The 12383-nt window shown below is 46.9% G+C and overlaps 1 long non-coding RNA gene and 1 other non-coding gene across 2 annotated transcripts in view; one reads left to right on the top strand and one right to left on the bottom strand.

Moving 5' to 3' along the window:
• Positions 1 to 369: 369 nt before the first annotated feature.
• LOC129385421 (uncharacterized) overlaps positions 370 to 12383 on the bottom strand; it is a 40112-nt gene continuing 28098 nt past the window's right edge. Inside the window, exons 3-4 of the long non-coding RNA XR_008612956.1 lie at positions 9541 to 9733; positions 370 to 398 (exon numbers count right to left, since the gene is read on the bottom strand). This is a non-coding gene — a long non-coding RNA (uncharacterized lncRNA). The remainder of the gene's footprint in view (positions 399 to 9540; positions 9734 to 12383) is intronic.
• Positions 7522 to 7710, top strand: LOC126534966 (U2 spliceosomal RNA). Its single transcript, XR_007600432.1, has one exon. It is a non-coding gene; the product is annotated as a U2 spliceosomal RNA (small nuclear RNA).

A 12383-nucleotide genomic window follows, 5' to 3' on the forward strand; every position in this document is an offset into this window, starting at 1 on the left:
ACCCGCCGCGGTTGCTCAGTGGCTATGGTGTTGGGCTGCTGAGCACGAGGTCGTGGGATCCGAATCCGGGCCACGGCGGCCCCATTTCTATAGGGGCGAAATGCGAAAACACCCCTGGGTGCTTAGATTTAGGTGCATGCTAAAGAACACCAAGAGCTAGAAATTTCCGGAGTCCTGCAGTACGGGTGCCTCATAATCAGAAACTGGTTTTGGCGCGTAAAAACCCATAATTTAAATTTTAGCTTCATAAATTATCAACCAGCTAGGCCAGGAAACAGTTATTATATGATTATGTCAGAATTTATAAAATATTTTCTGGATGCCTTTTAATTATCTCTACACTGGGGAACATCACCAGAGTGTACTTACTGTTCTGGATGTGCTCCAAAGTAAAGCCTCTGAAAGAGGAAGAAAACTTTTATCTTTTGCAATGCGCGCAGGATGACTTCTGATGCAACAACTACCATGCCCTAACTTATGCATATTAGTTTACATCAACTATATTCCTAAATCAGTCGAAGTGGACATGACGGGCTGTTTTTTGATGTCAGTATGAAAATGCATAGTTTGCCTTAATGTCAAAGTACTCATGACGCCAGCTGTGTGTTAGGCAACTATACAAAGTAGGGTTCGCAGTTTTTCTCAGCCGCCTAAATTGCAGTAGGCATTCGCTTACTAACTAAAATAAGAAGCTTGAAGTCATGCGCGCATAGAGTGACATAACCACATCTCAATCCATGACCGCGCACACCAGTCATCGAGCGATAGCCAGGAACACAGCGGCAACAACGACAGCTCAGCTGGACGGGCTAACAGGCCGGGTGACACGCAATGGCGACACAATTTTTTAGCGTGCCGATCTTCTCTGTTAGAAACACGCAGCAGCGATGGAAAAATTCCAGTGCCGTTCTTCTTCTTTACAATCACGCCCTCCCCATACCCGGTTCAAGAAGGAGCCATTGCGGCGGCCTATGTTGACGCCGAAACGATGGGCACGCAATAAAGCTTGAAAATGCCTACGGAACAATTTCACGTCCACGGCGACGGTGGCCACTTGGACGCGTCAGTGACTGGACGATGTAGTTGACGGGCGAGGTTAGGGCAAAGACGCGATAAGGACGATAAGGACGATAAGTAGTTTGGAAGAGATGCCAGGGATCGTAGGTGGGACCTATAGTCATACGAAGGATTCGGGCTGGAAGGTAGGAGCAGATTGACCATCGTCACGTCGAAGCTTCTAGCGGGATTGGTCTCTGGTACTGAGCGAGCAAGCGAGCTTCGGACATTCTTCGGTATGCTTAGCGTCGGTAGAAATAGCAGTGCACTCTAAACCATGTGGATGACATGGAAAAATTGTGTCTATGGTACAGGAAGGTTCATGACCATAAAGAACAAAAAATGAAGACAATGTGGTTGTGGGGGTATGTTGGCTTGTGTTGTATTCGCACGTTACGACCGGTATAAGAAGGTCCTAGTTGAAATAATCCGAGGAAACATACACGGACAGCACATGGCCGAGAGTGCAGTTGAACGGTTCTGTCAGGCCATTTATGCGGGGGTAATAGGTGGTGCTCCTGCGATGTATAACGTTGCATTGATTAAGGAGAGACTTCACTACTTCAGAAAAACAGAAGCGCCCTCGGACACCCAAGTGTTCACGAGGAGCTCCGTGGCACAGAATGAGGTGACGGAGTATAACAGAAGCGACGCCGTACGCTGTGGCCGCTGAGAGGGCAGCGGTTTCCGCATGTCGCGTATGGCGATGGAAGAGGGCCATAGAAATCAATCTCGACACGTTCAAAGGGGCGGACAGGGCATGGAAGTGGCTGCAATGGAGCGGCTGGATGATGAGACAATTTGCGACGTTGTCAATCAGGGCACTAGCAGACGTGTGTGCTTACGTAATTGTTCATGCTCCGCTAGTAACACCAAACTGGAAGACGCGTGTACGTCTTCGACACACCGCCTTGTCCACACACTGCGGGTTGGTGTCAAATGAAGCGCCGATATCGCTACGAAGTTGGCACGGGACCACTAGGAGAGAATTGCGCTCATCGCAATGGTAATTTCGGCGATAGAGAAGTTCATCTTGAAATGGGATATGTGGTGTCTCACGGCAGAGGGCACGAGACACCGGTAGTCCGTCAGGAATATTCAGAAGGTTCAAAAGAGGGGCTATGCATTTGCCCTTTTGCTGCTCTGGAGCCAAGTCGGGCGTGTGCAAAAGTAACAGGGCCGGCGTCAGGGGCGAAATCTATCAAAGTCGGGTGGTATTGGTGAACGTGACAAAATGTCAGCGTCAGAATGTTTGCACCTGGAGCGGTGGACAACCCTGGTGTCAAATTCCTCAAGACATAGGGCCCATCGCACGAGTTGCCAGGCAGGTCTTTGAGGGACGACACCAGCAAAGCGCATGGTAGTCTGGGGCGACATAAAATAGTCCACCATAAAGGCAAGGCTGTAATTTGGCAAGAGCCCACATAATGGATAAGCATTCCTTCTCACTCACAGAGTAGTTCACTTCAGCTTTGGTGAGAGTTAGGCGGGTGTAGGCTATGACGTACTCGCCAAAGCCACGGTTTTGTGGTGCTAGCGCTACACCCAGACTGGCACCGCTGGCGTCAGTGTGAATTTTCCTAGGAACATTCGGATCGAAGAGATGTAAAATTAGTGGCGAGGTAACTAGTCGACGTAAAGTGGCAAATGCGGTGCCACAGTTTTCTGACGAACTAGAAAGGTCACTGGTGCAGGCAAGAAGCTGCGTCAGGGGCGCAATAACGATTGCGAACGCTCGTACAAAATGGTGAAAATAGAGGGAGAGGCCCATGAAGTGACGCAGTGCCTTAATGGTCACTAGCTTAGGAAACTCGGCCACAGCTTGGAGCTTACCCGGCTCAGGAAGCAAGCCAGGTTTGGAAACAGTATGACCCAATATGTTTTATTGTGTTCTGGCGAAAAACACTAAGTTAATCTTCCGGGCCGCCTGCGTAAGCCAAATTAAAACTTATTTCAAGCGCTGGAACTGTATCGGGAAGTCGGGTGCAAACACAACATGGTCTCAATAATATAGGCACGTTTACCACTTCAGGCCATGCAAAATAGTGTTAATTATTCATTGAACTGTTTTGAGCTCATTACAAAGGCCGAAAGGCATGGCGTTAAATTCATACAAGCCGTCCGATGGAACAAATGCGCTCCTACTGCGATCAGCGACCGACATGGGCACCTGCCGGTATCCCAAGCAATGATCTAAGAAAAGAAAAATTTGTCTCCTTCTAAGTGTTGTCTATGTGCCGCAAAGGATAGACATCGTTTCCCGTGATCTTACTCAAACGACAATTATCGACGCGAAATCCAATAGAACCATCTTCATTTTTAACAAGAACAATTGAGGATGCTCATGACCTATTTGGTCGCTGAATAACGCCGCGAGTTAGCATGTCGGTCACCTTCTCTTCATTAAACCATCTCTCTGTAGCCGACACGTTCTAAGGTCGCTGCAGCAGAGGACCATCAGACCAAGTTTCGATGGTGTGGGAGATAGCTGTCGCTATCCCAAACCCAAACCCAAAGAAGTAGTGCGGCAATCAAATGAAGCTCTGATTCAACAAAAAGACAGAGAAATTCGCCGTGCTGCTTTGGAGTAAGGCTACTGTCATTGGATGCCATAAAGTGGTGCGGTGAAGAACTCAAAGGCACAGAGTCTACAGTGGCAATGTAAGCGACACTTTCCGTGCGCATTGAAAACTAAGTGAGCCGGCTCAGCACCACCGATGTGCTCGTGGCGTAACAAATGTAACGGCAGTGACGTTGAGTTCCAAACACACATGGAAGTGGCACCAGCACGGAAATCAAACATAGCGAGGGGCAGAACAACGGTTCAGCGACGGGCAAAGTGGTCAGACGGCATAAAAAGTGCACTACCGTCATACAGGGAGTCATACGGCAAGGGGACGATCACAGATGAGCACAGAGGTGTGCCGGTGCCTTCTGTGACAAATTTTACGGGAGGCTGCTCTTCCAACGATGTGTCTCAAAGAGGCGAGAATGCAAGCTCGGCGCTGACGCAGTCACTGCGCCATTATGGCTGGAAAGAAAATTCCATTCGAAGTTGACGTCGTGAGAACAAGAGGTGAGAAGAAAAAAAAAAATCAGAGCCATTTTACTTTGTGAATGTGGATGACCAACGAAGCTGTGTATGTGGGCCCCTTACTGGCGAATTGTCCATTGCCGTGTGTCAAACGCCGTATGCACATATATGGAAGGTGAGGCGTGACTAGCCCCTCTTCCACGATGTTGAGCTTCGGAAGATGATGAGGCACCGAGGGGTATGCATACCTATATTGAGCTGAAAACGTGGCACGATATTTTTTATTAAGGTAGCTCACCACCTTCGAGGAAAAAAATTACAATTGCTGTCCAAAAGTTACAATCATATTTTTGTCTTGTAAAGATTAGGCAGTGTGGAAGTTTAAAATGGTGAAATTGCTAAAAACAAAAAAATGTATTAACGGAATTGTGCCAAAATATGCATGTTGCGCCAACACATAAATACAAAATGGTAGGTGCGAGCCAAACGCGATTTGACAGGCATGTAATGAGGACAATATCCTGTACATCTAATCCCCACAATCACCACGTCTTTAAGCTAAGGTGTGTTATCCTAAAGAGACTGATAAATCTGATATCCGGCAGGTTTGTTTTAACACTATTCACTGTGGAATAAAAGTAAAAGTAAGTGCTCTTTTTCAGTCATTCTGCTCGAATGCACAGTTCTATATATGAAGAAATAGCACACAAAATGTAATGCGCCAATATTTATTAGAAGGAAAGTTATCACTGTTCGCGTAACTGCAAGATGCAAAAAATGTTTTGAAAAAAATGGTTTTAAAATTTGTACCGACTGTCTATGTAATCAAAACATTCAATATGTTAAAATCCACAAGGCTCATAGTTCGGGCTCTTCATGGCAGCGGCACTATGTTCATTTTTAGCGAGCTGAAGTACGCATTTATTTTCTTGCCCGTCTTGCAACTCCAGCTGACTCACGTGCGGGCTTCCTCACACGGTGACAGTCACTGGTCAGGCACGCCTCCATCGTGCAGTGGCCAGGTTCGATGCTTGCCTGCTTCAAAATGTCCATTATGCCCCTGTTTCCGTTACTCAACTGAGTGACAGCATCGTAGAAACGAAACAAATAAATGGGCATGCTTACCTATACACCTTTCGGAATCCTATGCCAAACCGTACGTTGAACACTCGTTACTACTTCGAGCTTTCGCGCGCAGGCACTTCTTTAAAAGTTCATCGGAACAAGAATATACTGTACACTATACAAAGGAACAGTGCACACGGCTTTCAGCTTATGGATGATTTCGTTAAGAAGTCCTCACTTGGGCTTGTAGCCGTCCTTTGTGAGTTATTTCACCCGTTTGAAGCCGCACGCACCAAATATCAACTCCCTGTGGGCAGAGGCCATGACTGGGGCAGTTGTCCATAGAGCTACACTGGAATAGGCTTGCGAGTGTGCCTTCATTGCTATGGGAGTACCAACATTAGCTATGATGGCAATTCCGTAGTAATTTTGCAGCCGATCAATCAAGAAATCAGCCAGTTTTCATTTGCCTCTAAGACCGCGCTCTGTCTTCTTTAGACTATTTATGCCGCAGCCGACCCGTTTGTGCACATGTCCTATACATTCAAGCTTCTTGACGATGTCCTTGCCGTAGATATCTTTCACGGCAGCAATGACTTTCGGAGTCGCCGCCACCATAAAAATGCACGTACTTGTGTTCCCTTGTTGTTTCCGACCTCTTAAACATGTGATATAAGTAGACTGCTTCCATGACGCGAGCAGTACCAGCATAATTGGCGTGACAGTTCATATGATCGGCTTTCCATTCCAAGTATTCCTGGCTTGAAGTACTCAGTTTACGTCTCAATTCGATAGCTCTACATTTGATGGAGTGACCTTTTAGATCAATCACTGCCAGTATCGACAGAAATAAATGACACACACTCATTCAGTGACCATTGTCCGCGCTTCTGCCTTGTATCATTCACTAACCCGGAACACTCCTTACTCTCGGCAAGATCACGCACTTCGCGAGCACTATTAGCCATAGACTTCAATGAAACCATTTGAGCAGCTTGAGAAAGCTTTGCGGACTTTTTCTTGTATGTAGAATGCCAAGGAGGCAGCGGCATGTTCACGACTTTCCACAATGTGACAGCACCTTTCTGTCATTTGCCAAGCTGTCGCACGGCGTAGACAAGGCGGATATTGTTTTCCACTGTGCGGCCAGTCTTTTTTGAAGACTGTGACGAACATTCAAAGCCACACGAACCACACAAAGGAGACACCTCAGCCGGTTCGTTCATCGAGGTTTAGCGAAGTGCTCTTTCATTCCGGACAGGCCGAAGAAAAAAAGGAAACGGAAGAAATGATTTCGATATCTATGATTATGCTACCTTCGAGAGGGTAATCTTGCAGTGGGATGTTACCATCCTGATGTACATTGCCTAGGTTTTGGGCACTCGCAGAAAAGTAGCGTCCATGTGCTCCACGGCAGTCCACGCTTGATATGTCGATACCCTAAGAACTTGCATTGACGGTTCTCTTTCTTCCGGTACTTTGCAACATTTCATGAATTACTACAACTTTCTCCTTGAAAGGCTAGAAATGAATCGGCGAGCTCGAAATGGCGCACGAGGAAGCACCGATGGCACAGACAACCCAGACGCAAAGGCCACCTAATGCAAACGCGTGCAACGTAAACGACATAGTGCCGCAGCACCCCACAGCCCCTGTAGTGAAAAACTTTATATAAATCGAGAACATCATGCCCCACAAAATGCTCTCGAATGCTTTGGAACGTACTTAAACAAATGAACACTACGCAATATGTATACGAAGAGACATTTAGGATGAGATGGCAGATGCTGTTGAAAGCTTCAGTTGCGGGTTCGGATGCTTCTAGGAGAGGTTCGAAAAATAGTCTACTTTTGAACGGCTTAAGGTAACAACATATTTCTTTTTTATAAATACTTTTGAATAGATAGGGATATTCAATATGCTAAATAAAAAAGGAATCATTTTTTTTTTCAAGAGAATTCGTTTTGAAGGTCGTGACCACTTAACGGATCCCAGCGCCTTGAACAGACACCCACGTTACCGCACTCTGAAGGCAACCACTGCTTCGCCATAAACAACGCGGTCGTAGACTGGTTGACATCCCGCTGTGCAGTAATGCTTGTGAGGTCACTCGAAAACCACAAGCAGTCACACACAACACAGTCCACACAAAATTGGTTCCCCACAAACTCCCTCTGAAACTTGGCCGAGGCTCCGGCGAAACTTTTGGAATTTGCGGGATTAGGTCCATACGCACGGTTCGAATTTCTTTCCACCTCGCGATTCTGGCGGGCAAGTTGATTACGGGACCGCCACCACCGAAGAGCCGAAGGAAAGGAAAGAAGATACCCAAGTGCTTGGAACTCCGACAAAAGGAGGGCGGTGTGAACGTAGACTTGGCCGACGAGGTTCGAAGTGTAGTATCTTTTCTTATCAGCTTAATATCTGATGCGCGTTTTATTTCGGGCTAAAATATTAAGTTTACTTTGGCAAGTTGGCGTAGTGCATAACGCCAGCTTTACGTCTGGCCAGCGTCGGCCCAGTATTGCACTATCCTCAGGATCGGCCCATGTATGGGAAGAAATTCTCGATCTACGCGGTTCGACAAACGCAGGCAATTTTTATCACAACCGGGCCATATAAAGCTTCGCTCTAAATTCCATAACAGAAAGCCCCTCTTCAATAACGACTCAGGCTGTGCAGGCTCCTTACAGCTCAATGTGTTGAGCACTAAATATGCATAGCAGAAGATGCGAAAGCGACGTCATCACATTTGCAAGTCTGCGGCAGAGGCGGGCAGGCTGTACGGAAATTGTGGCTACTACGAGTGCTAGTGTCTCTACTCCTTCCACGATCGGCATCAATGGTATTACCAGGGTAAATCGGAGGTCTTGAAGATTTTGCAGGACGCGCAAGTGTCGCCTCCCGAACTGCGGTGAATAGTTTTCCTGGGGCCTAGTGTTAGGCTTCCCTCATGGGCGGGCCATACCTTCGTGGACGTACATTTACTCTGCGCCATCATTTAAGAAACGTTGGCGGCAACAGTCAGGCTAAAGAGAGAGAGAGAGAGAGCACACCAGTGAAATGCGGGTGGCGAGCCTCTGCTTGCACAACTCATCATAGCTCTGGCAGAGGCTCACTACTTCAGGCGCCATGCTGGGGTTCCTTGCCAACAGCATCTGAAAGGCATCGTCGTTAACTCCATTTAAAATATATGCCTCATTTTGTCGCTTTCTGCCATTGTCGCATCGACACGCTTGCAGAAATCCATGACATCCTCTATATAACTTATGAATGCCTCATCGCTGTGCTGCGTTCGGTGCGAACCTTCCGGACTGCAAGCCGTCCAAACGCCTCTGTATAGCTTGTCTTGAACACCAACCTAGACGATGCGTCATATTCGTGGTGGCGGTACACCTTCGCAGCGTCACTCAGATAGAATAACACTGCCCAGTCTCGTATCCTCGTCCAAGCCGTTGGGTTTGCTCGAACTTTCGTACGAGGCAATCCAGTCCTCCAAGTGATGGTCTCCTATCCCGCTGCAACATGCAGGGTCGCGCTGATGCAAAACACCCGAGCAGGCCATGGCAGGCATCGTCGCCGTTCGGCGCTGTGACGGGTATTTCGTCATGAAGGGAATGTATGCTAGAGTACTGCTTCGAAGTTCCAGGTTTCGAGGCTTACCCCGCACTTCCACCAAATGTGACGAGGTTTCTTGCAGTAATCGAGCGATAGCCAGAAACACAGCGGCAGCAACGATAGCTCAGCCGCGCGGGTGAGCTGGACGCGTGACACGCTATGGCAACGAAGCTTTCCAGCGTGCCGATATTCTTCTGGCTGTGAGACACGCGATGGCCATGAAATGTTCTAGTGCTGTTCTTCATTGCAGTACAATTGAATGACCAACAGCGTGTTTTTCTATTGAGTGATATTCGTGCTTGAAGAAAAATAACACAAACAATAACAGAATACAGGATACTTCGACTTTTTGATGAGGACATAACGTCGACAAAAATTGCGCTTGTGTACGCTGAAGTATGTACAAACAACGAGTCCACATACTACAAAGCACTACTTTTAGATGCTGTGAAAAACGTCTATCATCAGTGAAACAAAAATGGCGATACGAAGACTTTGTTAGCACCACTCTAGCTGCATAACAAGACGATGAAAATGAAAGAGAGAAACAGCGAATTTCTTTGAGTTTTAAGGTTGGGATGTGCGACTTCAAAGTAGATGCGCAGCCTAAGCTGACTACAAATTTTACGTATTCAAGAATCGCACCTACATTTTACCCCGAAATTTGAAGCAAATGTGAAATGCTGACATCTTTGGGTGTTTGCCATTATCAAATATCAGAAAATTGGCTAAGCTTTCCACAAGAAAAAAGGCAGGCAGATACTTACCTACATTGTAGTGTGCAGAGCGTTTTCGAATTAAAAGAGTTCTCTTCCATGAATTCGCCTACATTGCTGCAAATGATGTACTTTTCGCAGGTGCCACTGGTTATGTTGTAAAAATATTGATTTTTCTGGTATTGCTCACGCAAGCGAATGCATGGATTTTTTCTTGGCTTCACACAGGCCGCGGCGTCTTCGTCTGAAGAGATGACAGATTATTATATTCGACGACACGCCAAAAGTAGGGGATGCACATAGCGTATAGTACTAACAAGCAGTAAGTGCGAGTTCTAATTTAGGTGTGTTGTGCTCGAAAGTTGAAATAAATCTCACTGCGCTTATGCTTAAGGACAAAAATGAGACGCGTGGTAGAACGAGAGAGAGTACAAAGGCCGGCAGCAAGTATTTTTCTAAAATTGCTAAAACTCGGACAGATTACATTGCAGGAGGGGTGAGGAAGTAGTTGCTTGATAAGCGAGGACTGCGCAGATCGCACCGGATCAGTTATAACACTGCATTGACTGTTTTCACTTTTTTCCTGTCTAGTGTATGCAAATTCGGATTCACTCACTTCAAGGAATCATTTGACACTGCTCATGCCTTTTTTGCAGCAGCAATTGTAGCCTGTGATTGATCGCGAAGAGCACCATGCGCGGCAACCATTGAGATCATAGTCAGCATATGGCTTGAATTAAAATAAAGCAAGCCACATGCCATGTAGGTCTCTGTGCCGAGTTGTTTTTCTTTATTTCTCTAAAGTGTTGTATTTTTTAATAGTGAAAGTGAAAGTTTATTTCTTTTCAACAAAATGAGGGCGCGAAGACAAAAGGCAAGAGCCTGACAAGGTCCTGGTCACCCGTAGAACAGCTAGCATTGTGCACGAGCACTTCACAACAAATTCACAATGAATTTCTCAAGCTTTGTAAAAAGCATGACACAGTAAGTTAATATGCATCAAATTTGTACTACAAAAGGATAAATCGGATACACAACTTATCGTATTATCGTTTCCAGTGAATGCGATTAGCATTCACGGGAAACTTCAACCAGCTTGCGGTATGTCAGTCTGGCTGCCTGTCAGTCAGTTTCCACTCATGTGCTAAGGCTTACAGAGATTAAATTTACGAACACCCGCACGATAAGACTAACAAACTCAAATACAATTCGCACATATTCAAGGTTTCGGATTCATTACTTTCGAGAATACCGTAGGTTACGGTAAAAGTATCTGCTTGACTAAATGTCAAAAAGAGCGCATGGCTTTGGCTGGCCGCAGAGGAACAAACACACTTCTATCTAGTGTAGTCAGTGCTTTATTTCCAGGTGATGCAACTGATGTTTAGCAGTTTTCACACCTCTAAGAATGGTTCTGAGTGTCGCGAATTGCACTTGTGAAACCACCAAGCACAGTTGAGGGCACGGATGTTTCAGTTGCAACTCCCTTCACTTGATCCACTCCATCTTTTATTACTCTTCGTCTTCATCTCTTAAGCCGTATCCCACTACTCGCTAATTCCTAAAACAAGCGACGCACCAGAAGAACAACAGTTTGCCACAGATGTCCCCCCCTCGCCCCTCCCCGCCTTGCGGATAAATGCCCATAGTCAATTCTAGAGGTGGTCAGGCGGAGGGTTTCATAATAAGAGTCGGTTTGATCCTTGTGATAGCAACTGTGTCTTCCCGCCCATTGCGCAGGATTGTGAAATGGTCTTCAGAGCGGTTGATGACGGGGAAAGGACTGTCGTAGCGAGGCTGAAGAGAATGACGAGGCGTGTCAATTTGGACAAAAACGTACGAGGACGCTTGCAGGTTTGAAGACAGAAATATGTACTAGTTCGTGTGAGCAGAGGTTGGCGATAGACGCAAGTTGTGCATTACAATGTGTAGACACTGGACGAAAGAAGATGAATCCGAAACAGTCAGTGTAGATACGGGGTTGATGAGGTCACCGTGCAAACGGAAGGTGCTCTCGCAGACCCTCTCAGCGACAGAGCAGGCGGGTTCTGATCGGATTATTGACCGAAGGCCGAGCAGCACGATTGGAAGGTGTAATACCCAATCCTGCACGTGAGGCTGAGCGGCGAGTGCAGCTTTCCAGTGTTGATGTAGCCCCTGGATGATGCCGTTGAATGCACGATGGTAAGCAGCTGTGGGAATGCTGAGGGATGTAACAACTCCGAGGGATGTTACAGACGCGAAAAGTGCCAACTCACACTCTGTGCTCCTATGAATGGTCACTGTTGATGGCACAACAAAACCGCTAAGCCAGGTAGACAGAAGCACGAGCAACTGTCTACAACGTTATGTCAGGCATCGGAGCTGCTTCCGGCCACCGTGTGTGCCTATCAACACACGTAAGCAAATAAGTACAACCATGGCATGGTGGCAAAGGGCCAACGACGTCCAAATGAATGGGGTCGAAACGTGCATCAGGGAGAGGAATTTTGGCCAATGGGGCTTGTGTGTCGTTGCTCCTTGATACGCTTACGCGCTCTTGAAGTGCGGACATAGGCGCGGATATCAGCGCGTATGCGTGGTCAAACGTAATGTTTGGTGATAAGGTGTTGCATAGCACGTACGCCCGGATAGCACATTGAGTGCAGTGTACCAGCAACAGCACGACGAAGAAGGGCAGCATCGAAAATTCGGGTACGGTTAGCTGAACCTTCCCACCAGAGTGTGACGCGTGGTCGGGAAAGCTAATTTGCTCTAAGCGGAGTGATGTAGAAGATCGGAGTCATGGCAGTTCATCGTCGATTGTTTGAGCGACCGCAAGTGAAGACAAGGGAAGGTGGCTGTGATGGTTACACGACTGAGAGCGTCCGCCGCCCTTTTAAGGCAGCCCTTGA

The sequence above is a fragment of the Dermacentor andersoni genome, chromosome 7, assembly GCF_023375885.2.
Source record: "Dermacentor andersoni chromosome 7, qqDerAnde1_hic_scaffold, whole genome shotgun sequence".
Taxonomy (NCBI): domain Eukaryota; kingdom Metazoa; phylum Arthropoda; class Arachnida; order Ixodida; family Ixodidae; genus Dermacentor; species Dermacentor andersoni.